Source organism: Peromyscus leucopus, chromosome 5 (assembly GCF_004664715.2).
Source record: "Peromyscus leucopus breed LL Stock chromosome 5, UCI_PerLeu_2.1, whole genome shotgun sequence".
NCBI classification, from domain to species: Eukaryota; Metazoa; Chordata; class Mammalia; order Rodentia; family Cricetidae; genus Peromyscus; species Peromyscus leucopus.
The window spans coordinates 67,731,253-67,744,107 of NC_051067.1; positions in this window are offsets into that span (position 1 = coordinate 67,731,253).

The following is a 12,855-nucleotide window of genomic DNA, read 5'->3' on the forward strand; positions in this document are numbered from 1 at the left end:
AGACAGAGAGAGAGACAGAGACAGAGAGACAGAGACAGAGACAGAGAAAGAGAAAGAGAAAGAGAAAGAGAAAGAGAAAGAGAAAGAGAAAGAGGTAGAGAAAGGGAAAGAGAGAACACCGAGCTTCTATATAGCAGGAGGGATCCCAGGACATAGGGTACTGTCAAGCTGCTAGTCTGGAGCCTTTATAAAGCCTTTATGACCCCAAATAGGTGAGATATGAGGAGGGAGATGGGCTGGTCAGTCCTTATGGCCCACCTTGGTGTCCAAGTGCCTCCTCTAAGTGTCAGTCATATAGTCGTATACAGCCTCTAGGTGCTCATTTAGGAAATAAGAAACATTCCTGACTCTCCTGCCCTTCAACATGGACATTCTCAGAACACTGACCTTGAGGTCCCTATCCGATTGACCAATTTCCATCTCCTGTTCTGATCAGTGGAACCAGCAGATAACTTATCAATGGAATACTAGAAGGCAATGAGAGGGAATGCTCATGTACGTTATTCCATGGATGGAGCTCCAAACATAACCAAGAAAAGCAATATGCCAACAAATCTGAACCGTGGTATATTCTGAAACTGGAAAGCTAAAATATAGTGTTAGTCTTGATAGAGGTTTTCTCTGGCAGGGAGCAACAGCAGTTGAGGGAGTGATGTGTTTCCTAATATGCTAATACATTTTCTCTGTTTTTGTTTGTTTGTTTTCTCATACTGTAGCTCCAGTGGGCATAGAACTCATGATATAGGCCAGGCTGGTCTCAAAGTTGTGGCAACCCCCCTGCCTCAGCCTCACAAATGTCAGGATTATAGGCCTGTAGCCTCAAAGCTGAGTACAGGGGCACAGTATCTGTTCTCTGTTATTTGAAAATGCATCAAGCTGTGCACTAAGGACTCCTATATTTGCCTGTAAGTAGGCTGCATTTCAATGAAATGACAACGGGGTGGGGGTGGGGGGAACCATAACTTGGAGGACTTTTAGAGTGCTGTGTTACTTCAAGATAGTAATTCTATCTAGTTATTATCTCATTTAAGATAAAACTGTAATTTGGAGCTCCAGTGGGTTTAGGAGACATGGCTCAAAAATTCCATAAAATCCCACAATAATCACAGTGGTAAGATTGCTTGAGGTCCAGATGTTTTCATCTCCCCATGTCTTTGTGAATAATTCACACTTCTCCACTGAAATGCTGTAATAGATTATAGAATGAATGATACTAATTGAGATTATAGTCATGAAAATAAAAGCCAGTGAGTTCACTTAAATTCATCTAGAACAAATAGAGAAGCATGGTTCCTTTGGGATTTCATGCCACTACTGACACAGCTAGGAAGCATCTTTTACTTCTTTTTTATTTTTTTTACATTTTAAGCACATGGGTATTTTGGCTGCACATATGTCTGTGTACCATGGGCATGCAATACCCTCAGAGTCTAAAAGAGGGCCTTGAATCCCTTGGAACTGGAGTTACAGATGGTTGTGAACCTCCACATCAATGCTAGCAATTGAACCCTGGATCTTCTGCAAGAGCAGCTAGTGCTCTTAACCACTGAGCTGTCTCTTGAGGCCCCATCTTTCATTTCTTGATATGAAAAAATAATAACCACTACTGTGGGTTTCCTACCTGTAAGCAACTTCAGTCACTAAAGGGTACCATGCCATCCTTCAAACTTTACAAGAGCCCCATAGTGTTCTAGAGTCCTTGAACTCTGCACAGCCCATACCCCAGCACCACACTTCCATCGTTCAGTACTTTAGAACATCATCATACCTAAATGGACAGAGCAAGAGGACAGCACATCAAGGTAAGGATTTAAGAAATGAATTTCAAGTTTTAAAAAATGGTGAAAACAGCTCCGTTTCTCTAAAATGTTCTCTACAAAACTCTGAAGTGATTATTTATTAGACTTGCTCATTTGTTCTGACTCATCCGCCATTTAAAACTGTTAGACAAAAGTAACAACACAGTTAGTCCAAGTTTGTCAAATCGGACAGTACAGAATTGTCTGAACTACAGAAAAATCCTTATTTGTTGAGACTAGAACTTACTATTATTGCATAATATTAAATAAATGAAGTAATTAGCATTTTCCATCACACTGTTTTAATCTGTTCCTTTGAACTCTCCATTTTGGGAGTTGGTGGTAGATGTGTCTACATGTTTCTAATTCTTTGCTTCTTTTTTTTTTTAATTTTTATTTTATTTTATTTTTTCAAGACAGGGTTTCTCCGTGTAGTTTTGGTGTCCGTCCTGGATCTCACTTTGTAGACCTGGCTGGCCTTGAACTCACAGACATCTGCCTGGCTCTGCCTCCTGAGTACTGGGATTAAAGGCGTTCGCCACCACCGCCTGACTTGTTTCTAACTCTTTTTATTTCTATTTTTTTATTTTTATTTTTGGCGGGGGGATGACAATTTGACACACTTGGAAAGAGGGAATCTCAATTGAGAAATTGCCTCCATCAGATTGACCTGTGGGCATGTCTATGGGAAATTTTCTGAATTGCTAATTGATGCAGAAGGGCCCAGTCCACTGTGGATGGAGCTGTAGATGTAACCAACCGTCTTATTAAAATAAGAAACACAGAGCCAATGTAAAAGAGAAAGCCGAGAGGTCAGAGCTCAGAGCTAAAATCTTACCTCCCACAGTGCTCCTAGCTTCCCCTAGAGAGAGCTTCTTCCTGTGTGTCTGTCTTTAAATAGTCTTTCTGTTCTGCCTTTTCATTGGTTGTAAACCCAACCACATGACTGCCTCGTCACTGCCTGTAAGTACCTCCCTCCAGGTCTTAAAGGCGTGTGTCTCCAATACTGGCTGTATCCCTGAACACACAGAAATCTACCTAGCTCTTCTAACCACCACACTCTTGCTATGGCTCTAATAGCTCTGACCCCAGGGCAACTTTATTTATTAACATAAAATTGAAATCACATTTCAGTACAAATAAAATATCACCATATGGAGCCATTGTTGGGCAGATGGATCTAGACTATAGAAACAAAAAGATAGCTGAGCAAGCCAATAATCCATGTTTCTTTGTGGTCTTTAACTTTAGTTCCCGCTTCCAGGTATCTGCCTTGAGTTCCTGCCTTGGCTTCCCCTGGTAAGAAATTCTAACATGTAAGCCAAATAAGCCCTCTCCTTCCCATGCTGCTTTTGATCACAGTGTTTATCACAGCAACAGAAAGCAATCTAGAACAGCTATTTCTGAGAGTATAAATGAGCGAAGTATCACGTTAAGAAGTTTGGAGTAATCTCTGTAGGTTATGTATTAAATGATGAGGTGGATAATGTACCAGAGGTAATAGGATTAAAGGTTTTACAAGCCAACTTTGGAATTGTTATGAGATGCCTAATATACAGAATTGGGTAAACTTAAAAAATTGCCTCTGAAAAACCATGTTTCATACCTCATAAATATCTTTTTTTATCTGTTTGAAAGAATATTAATCTCATTCTGAAGGTACCATCTTTGTGACCTAGACACTTCCCAAAAGACCTCCAAATAGTATTGTTTGGCGATTAGGATTTAACCATGCAAATTTGGGGGCTGGTACAAAAACATTCAATCTATGGTAAGGACTTCCACTTGACACCCAAACAGGCACACAAGCTAAGTATCCATGGAGAGATGCAGAGTCTGTGAGTCCCATCACACGTCCTCCATGAGGTTCAGCCTGTTCTTTTGTTCCAGGCTTTATCTTACTATCTTACTATCCCCAGAGATTTAATAACAATGAATGCTTCTAAGGTTACATTAGTAACATATTTATATGCATCTATTTTTACAATTTATTCTCTTGTAACAGTCCCTAAAATATTGAACGTGGTTCCCATAGAACACAATTTTATTACAGCAATAAAATAATTTGCCTCCCCAAACATTTTTAAGTCATTCTCTCATTGCCCATATAATTCACATTCCATTAAATTAAAGCACAGAGACACAGGCATGTACGGTGATCCTGTGTGGAGTTGAGGGGAGTACACTAATTCTGAGTACACGGAGGGGAGACTGTCAAGCGCTTTTCCTTTGAGATGGCTCATTCACTCATTGGGACGCCAGTGTGAGTATGATGTGACAGAAACAACTAGAGAGGTGGTGGCAGTGGAACCAGGATTTTAGGGTCAGTGGACCTATGAGGTGAAGACAGGGTGATGGCAGAGTGGACTGAGACCCCCAGCATCAAGAACTTGTTTATGACATACCTTAGACTTGGCACAGAAATTACTTTGCAAAGATCAAATCCAGGGTCTTGCTCTACCACTGAGGAACTTGCCCAGCTCCCATTTTTAGAGGATTCTGTTGGCAGGGTTTCCATTTGGATGGAAAGAGAAGGCATCCAAACTGCTGCACTCCAGAGGTTTCCAGATGTGAAGTAAACAGAGGAACATTGCTGTTGATCCAGTGATGACAGCGGAGGAAGAGAAGAATCATTCAGATAATTATAAAGAGAGAACTGTGTAATTTCCTATCTGGTCAGAGGGCTGAGAGGAAAGAGCCAGCCGAGGCCTCTGGCAGAGTCAAGCAGAAAGTGGGCTCCTGTTGTGGGAAAGGAAGCCAAAAGATTTGTAAACAGACTTTCTTTTAGGCATTTTCAGGTGCATTTTGTTGTTGTTTCATTCTGATTTCACTAACTTGTGCAGCAAGTTAAAAAAAAAAGATTTCAGTTTTTAATCTTTCTTCTCTAAGGTAATAATTAAAGTGAGTGTTATCTGCTCATCAACACCTGGCGGCTGTTTGGCTCTATCTGTAGAGAAGGAAAATTCACTCATTTATGAATAACCTTTTCCCTGCTCTCATCCTTTAAGGTTGGGTTTATGACATGTCTGTGCTGTATGATTGGCGTGTGGATATTATATGTGCTGGGTAAGTGGTATGTGTCAGATGTGTAGTGTGTAGCATAGAGGCATGGTTTTATCATGTGTGGTTGGCATCTGTGAGTTGTAAGCTATATATGAAGGAGCATTAGGGGGACATAGGTAGATAGGGAAAGCAAAGCAGGTTGCCTGAGATGTTGGCTTCTTGTCCTGGGCGTTATGAGGAGAAATGGCAGGAAGGCACGGAGGTGGGTATCTAAGCAGGACCAATAGGGGGCAGGGGACACTGCAAAATGGCCAAGACTGGATCCATTTAGGTCTCTCCCATCCTGAATGGACATGGCCTTCTCTTTCTCCGTTGTTCAGGTCTCTGTCTTTCCTGGACATTAAATTATTTGTCTAAACCGGGGACTGACCTCAGTGAGCCCCTAGGCCAGTGGTTCTCAAGCTGTGGGTAGCAACCCCTTTGAGGGTTGAATGGCCTTCTCCCAGGGGTCTCCCAAGACCATCAGAAAATACAAATATTTACATCATGATTCATAGCAGTAGCAAAATTACAGCTATGAAGTAGCAACAAAAATAATTTTATAGTTGGGAGTCATCACAACGTGAGGAACTGTATCAAAAGGTCGCAGCGTTAGGAAGGTTGAGAACAAGTGCCTTAGATGATTACTGGCATACCCTACCTACCCTACTCCATTACATATGTGAGGTCTGCGTCATCTGTGAGTGTGTGTGTTAAGTGTGTGTGAGGTAGAACTGAGCTTGTATCATGTGTGGTTGGTGTCAGTGTGTGAGATGTATGCATGTTGAAAGATATGTGCTTGTATAGTTTGTGTGTTGTATGTATGAGGCATGTATGCTGTATGTGTGATATATGTGAAGTGTCTGGTGTATAATTAGAATGTGTATATCATATGGGCTGTGTGGTTTGTGTATATGTGTGGTTTGCATACTGTATGGGATAGAAGCACACATGCATCATATGTGTGGTATGTGTTAGTGTATGCTGTGTATGTGAAATGTATGTGTTGTGTGTGAAGTAAAAGTATGTCTGTGTCCTTTGGTATCTGTGTGTGAGTTATGTGGTATATCTTTAGTGTGAATGAGATGTGTGTATGTTGTATACGAGATCGATGTGGTGCGGAGATGAGATATATTTTGTATGTGTGAGTTTGTGCTTATGAAGTATTGTAGCTCGAGTTTTCCTGCCTTGCCCACAGTCAGGACAAATCTCTCTCACCTTCCAGTCCCACAGCCGCTCAGACCCAACCAAGTAAACACAGAGACTTATATTGGTTACAAACTGTATGGCCATGGCAGGCTTCTTTCTAACTGTTCTTATAGCTTAAATTAATCCATTTCCATACATCTATACCTTGGCACGTGGCTTGTGGCTTACCGGTGTCTTCACATGCTTCTTGTCATGGCAGCAGCTGGCAGTGACTCCCTCTGCCTTCCTGTTCTCTCAATTCTCCTCTTTGTTAGTCCCGCCTATACTTCCTGCCTGGCCACTGGACAATCAGTGTTTTATTTATTGACCAATCAGAGCAACAGATTTGACATACAGACCATCCCACAGCAAGGTATATCTGTGTGTGGTGTGTGTTTCTCATGTTTGTGTCCCCATGTCACATAGACAGCTGTGATGTCACCAGGTTTTGTTTTGTTTTGTTTTTTAATCACAGGGCATAAAGAAGGAATACTACTCCAGCCTTTACAAACAGCTATCAGTTACGGTATAAAGGGTTTAGCATTTGGGGCCAGAAAGATGGCTGATTGGGTAAAGGCATTTTCCACCAGCCTGATAGTGACCCGAGTCTATTCAGTGGGATGCACGAGGAGGAAGGAGAGAATGGACACAGGTGTGGCATAAGTGTGCTTTCCCCACACATAAATAAATACAGAAAAACAGAGTAAAGAATTTAAAGGGTACACAGCTACCAGCCAGCCAATGATTTCAGAAAAGACACTGAAGGAGGTAATTATACAGAATGACTCACATGAGTTTACTGGATGTGAATTTCATTTATCTCTTTACTGTTCCCACATGGAGCTGAAAGTTGATTATTCTCTCAATAAGAAAACAAATGGGGAGAATCATCAATTCTTATTATGAGTGACCTCTTGCTAATATGCTTGTATCCATGCAACTTTAAAACACCAACATTGTCATTCTAATTCACAAGGCTTGCACTTCAGTGAGGTCATGGGAGTTCTCAGACACCTCAGGGAGCAGGAAGGTGTTGGGGGGGGGGGTCTTTAAAGCCACACAAGAGATACAATAGCCCTGATGCACTAAGACATTTTTAAAACTTCAGTTCACATGGAGGGCTTAGCTGCTTAAGCCAGAGTTATTCATAATGAAGATAATCAAATATCCGTATTCATTCAACAAGGGGCAACAGAACATTCTCCCTCCTTTCCCATCTATTGGTCCCTCTTCTCTCTCTCTCTCTCTCTCTCTCTCTCTCTCTCTCTCTCTCTCTCTCTCTCTCTCTCTCTCTCCCCTCTCTTCTCTCTTGACTCTTTCTCTTCCTTCTGTAGCATGAATCTTAAAAGTTCTTATTAATAAAATCAAACCTGAGCCAGGTATTGGGGTGAATGCTGGAAGATCAGAGAGACATAACAGGCCACAGCCACCTCACCTCGCCAGTTCCTCAGCTGATCCTGTTTCCTCAGACAGGTAGCCTCTGAGTCCTCATCCAGAATGAATCTCCAAAGCCTGAAAGCTTAACCAGCTAAAAGCTTCTAGTTTCTGGTCTTCACACCTTATATATCTTTCTGCTTTCTGCCATCACTCCCTGGGATTAAAGGCTCACTTTCTGGGATTAAAGGTGTGAGTCACCATGCCTGGCTCTTTCCAATGTGGCCTTGAATTTACAGAGATCCAGAGATCCAGAGAAATTTCTGCCTCTGGAATGCTAGGATTAAAGGCGTGTGCTACCCACTGCCTATCCTCTATGTTTAATATTGTGGCTGTCCTGTACTCTGAGTCCAGATAAGTTTATTAGCGTGCACAATATTTTGGGGAACACAATACCATCACATCCTTCATCTCTTCTCTTTTCTTCTTTCTCATCTCTCATCTTTCTTTCCTCTCTTCTCTCCATATATGTTTCCATCTCTGCCTCTCAAGCCCCTTTGTTTCAGAAACTAAAATCCAACTCTGAAGCTCAATGATGGCCAATTTTCCATAGTTTTGCATTTGTTTCTTTCTATTTTTTTAACTAGGTGATGACCCACAGGTCTCTACCATCAGTAATAGGAATGTTTATATTGCAATCAATATGTCCACAAACATACATATATATGTGCATTTTAATATTTGTTGCCAATTATCTGTTTAAGCTCCAGGCATGATTGCTCACATTTCTAGATAGCTCTGATGTTGAAATAATAATCCTCCTCAGAGTTGTAAGGATTATTAGACTATGGAATGCTTGTATAGATTCTGGTACACAGTATGGAGCTAGCAGGTGCTGTAAAAATATCCAAGTTGTGCACACATTCTGTTAGATATTATATTCAGTTGCTAATGTCTAATTTGACTACTTATTTTTGTGAACTAGTATCCAAATTGCCATACTGTTCTTACCCCTGTGTTGCTGAAGAATCCATTACAGCAGTTTCAAGTAAACACAACACTTTCTCAAACTGTTATCCCATTTTACTGAGTCTGGTCAAAGGTACACCATGTTCTCTGTGAAAGGGCAGTATGTAAGCTTGCTCATTTATATTTATAAAACCCTTGAGATGTTTCAAGATGAAAGAATGGTATTTACTGTTGTTATTGCCATCTAGCATTTTTGTCTGTTCTATTTCTGTGACTTAAGTAGCTACAGATCACTCTTTCAACATCTTCAATGTGTAGCATGGAACTTAGGTCTCAAAATATTAGAGTACTTCAGTGTGTGAAGTTCTTAGAAACATGCTGATTTAGTGTTCTGTATCTATAGACTATGCTGTTATTACTTTCTAACTATCAAACTCTTTTAAAAGGTGCCTCTTCAATTATGGCTTAAATGCTTCCCTTAAATATAGAAGTCAGAGAGTTAGTAATTCTGATGCCTGCTTGCTTATTAGAAAAATGCAAAATGCTTCATAATGTCCTAAAGTGCTTGCACATCATAAGCCACAGAAAGAAAATATTGGGCTGAAGTCAATGTTCTTTGATATTTCTACATATGCACCTTCTTATTTGGCATTGTAATGTCATATTGGAGACAATTTGCTGGTTTATTTGCAGCAGGTATAAATGAAGACCCTACATTGCTTTTCTCAGAAACCCTATTATAAACAGGTATCAACAAACAAGAGGATGAAAGAACAGAATCCATGGTGGTTGAGGTTATGTTGCTAGGTGGTAAGGATCTGGGTCAGGTGTTTTCAGGCTGTTGGTGTTTTCTTCACAGCATTAAAGAAAGCTCACCACAATTTGCAAAGTGCAAGGAAACCTTAATTTGATAAGGAGTGCATTGTCAAGACTGATGGTAGGCCACATGATTGGAGGTACTCAAAGGTCATTGTTTGAGACTTCCTTTTATGAGGTTCAAATGAAAAAGAAGTTGGGTTGCCAATGGGTATAGTTTGGGTATATCTATTCTGCTTGACAGATTAAATTATGCAACCATTTCTCTACTGTGCACATCACTTCCTATAATGCATCTGATTTTAATTATATGTATGTCCAATTGTGCATAGGTATAAGATAAGTAAGTAGGGTATTCTCCCTAAAAGTTCACTTGGGAAGACAGTTTTACCTGCCTTAGTACTATGTACCCCAAGACAGTTCAGGCCAGACCAGCCCTTCCATTCTTAGACTTGCACATCTGTCTAAGTTTGATGGTCATGAGACTAGGTAAAACTTTATTAGAGTGGGGTTTGTACACATCAAAATGCAGATGAGGGTCCTAGATTGCTAGCTACAGTGTTAGAGTGGGCTGTGTGCATATAATATGTGCAGGCAAGGGTCTCAGACTGACAAGTGCATTATGTGAAGGGTATGTGCATAGCCCAAACCAAGCAGAGCTACACACTGCTAAGCTATTCCCTATGCTTTTCTGCCTCAGAAGTACTTCATTTGCTTTCAACTTCTCTTTATGTAATCAGAATTTTAAGCAAAGTGGAACCCTGGGGAGTCATGCAATTATACACTGTAGTTTATTCCTGTAACAACAAGGGATAGTTTAGGGAGCAGAGATTATTCTTGTTTACATATAGAATTTGCTCTTGTATCTTTGAAGCATGGTGACAGTACTCAAATTGTGTCTCAAATGGGGATATGGCCAATGGTAGGTTGTTCATTCCCCAGTGGATTGCTACACACCCATGTACATATGGGCAGTATTAACTGGACTCAGGGAATTATAAATAACAATTAAAAAAGAACATGAATCTGTGAAGGAGATGATATGGGGGTACTAGAACAAGTTGGAAGGGAGTGGTAGGTGGATATGATCAATGTATATTGTATAAATATAAGAAACTTTCAAAGGATAAGAAATTACAAAAACCTAAATTATTATGAAATATTTTTCAGTTGCTCCAATGATACTTCTCTGAATTCAATGAGTGGACATATGAGAGCTCCTGAAAACTTGATTAATAGATTTTTTACAACTGAATTTTTATTTTCACAAATACACATTGACAAATTTTCATGAAAACCATGAAAAATAAAATGTCTTCCCAGTGTCATGCTTTGAAATGTTATTAGTAATCCTAACTATTTTTACTTTGGTGAAATGATCATAAAGTCATCGTGTTAAACTACAAACATAGGGTTTATACAAATGTCATTTTGGTGCAAATTTTATCTTGGGATCTGGAATTGGTTTCATATTGTCTTGGCCAGCGATGAAAAATTGAAATTGAAGGTCTTGCCTTTGGTCTCCAACTGGTTAAGTGTGAGGGCTAAGAAGGTGGACCAAAGCCAAAGGTGCCAGACTTAGTGCTTCCAGGATCAGGACCAATAGTCACATCAGTCAATTTGTTTTCTTGTCATTTGAATGAGAATAGCCCCCATGCACTCATGTGTTTTAATACTTGGTCCTAGATGGTGAAATTATCTGGAAAGGATTGGGATGTGTGGTCTTATTGGAAGTCGCGTGTAACTAGGGGTGGACTTGGACGCTTCAAAAGACTCAAGCCATTCTGAGTCTTTTTCTCTGTCTCCTGCTTGTGAATATATATTCTCAGCTACTGACCCAGCACCATGCATGCCTGCTGCCACATTCCTCACCGTGGTCATAGACTCCAGCCTTCTATAACTGTGAGCCCAAATAACTCTTTCTTCTATAAGTGGCCTTGATCATAGTATCTTATCACAGCATCGCCTATGGTGGTTAAGCTTGACTTGTCAGTTTGAGGGGATTCAGAATTACCATGGGAACAAATCTCTAGGCAAGTCTGTAAGGAGTTGTCTAGACCAGTGTAACTGAAGTAGGAAGATCTACCCTAAGTGTGGGTGCTAGCATTCTGGTCCTAGGGATCCCAGACTTAATAAGCAGAAGGAAGTGGCCTGAGCACCAGCATCCATCAGACTTTGTGTCCTGACTGTGGATACAGTGTGACCAGCGTCCCCTGCTTGTACCGGCCATAGTGACTATATCCCCTAGAACTGTAAGACAAATAAACCCTTCCTTCTTTTGGTAAGTTTTTATCTGGTATTTTTGTCATGGTGAAACAATAACTCATAAATCACCTTTATTTCCATTGTAAGTCTGGGACAGTTCTATCAATGATGTGCTGAAGAGTGAGGTTGGGCAAATGGTATATTTCTCAAAGCCATTTATGTTTTAAGTGCAATCCCTATAAAAAACAAACAACAAACAAACAAACAAACAAAAACCTCAACTTTTTGGCTCAAAAACACAATCCTAAAGTTAGCATGAAATTAATTGCAAGGGACTAAAAATAACAAGGATATTTAAAAAACTTGAAAAATGGTAAAAATAAAAGAATCACAAACTTCACATTTCTTAACAATGTTCTCTTTGGATTATTTAACATATTTCAGAACTAGATAAAGGTTCTGACTATGTAAGAAGTAATATCCCAAATGCTACTGTAAAATGACTTTGTGTGAATGTTTCCTCCAAATGTAAGGCAGCGGATTACCTGTGAGCCTGAAATGATAAGAGAGTGCTCAGGGGCTGGAGAGCACTTACTGTCCTTGTCAGACCTGGGTTTGGTTTCCAACATGCATCAGGCAGCTCTACCTGTAATTCCAATTCTGAGGGATCCAATGCCCCCTGACTTTTATGGATACCTGCATGTATGTGGTACACAATAACTCACACAGGCACACACACATACACATAAATATATGTTTTAAGAATGTACACAAAGCTGGGCATGGTGGTGTATGCCTTTGATCCCAGAACTTAGGAGCCAGAAGTAAGCAGATCTCTGTGAGTTTGAGGCCAGCCTGGTCTACAAAGTGAGTTCCAGAATAGCCAGGAGGACTACATAGAGAAAACCTGTCTCAAAAAAGAATGTACACAAATATTTCACTAAATACTGTTCACATCTTAGGAAAGTTGTTTTTAAGGAAATGTGTATGTGTCTGTGTGTTAGAGATATAGAAACTATTAGACAGAAGTCTTAGGCTGTGAACCTGAAGAATAATCCACTACCAGTATGAGAAATGTAGCAACAGAGTTAGAACTGAACTTTAAAATTAACTCTGTGACTCTAACAGCATGAATAGCATTTTATCATGGATTGCCTTGCCAATATGAGTTGTGGAAAGAGTTAAAATTAAGCATAATGAAGCATCTTAGCAAATGCTAGGAACACATCTATAGAAAGATGGAATCTGGATTTAAAAGACTGGTTTGTTTCACTGTTTATATAAACTGGCATTTGTTCCAGTCACATTGCAGTTGAGATTAGTGTTTGCTTAATTGCTATAATGATTTCAATGGTTATTCACTATATATTTGGAGACAGGAAGTATCTTTTCTAAGCCTCAGTTTCCTCAACTGTAAGAAAGCCTCCCTCCTCCCATTATCAAGGGGACGATTGCATTATCA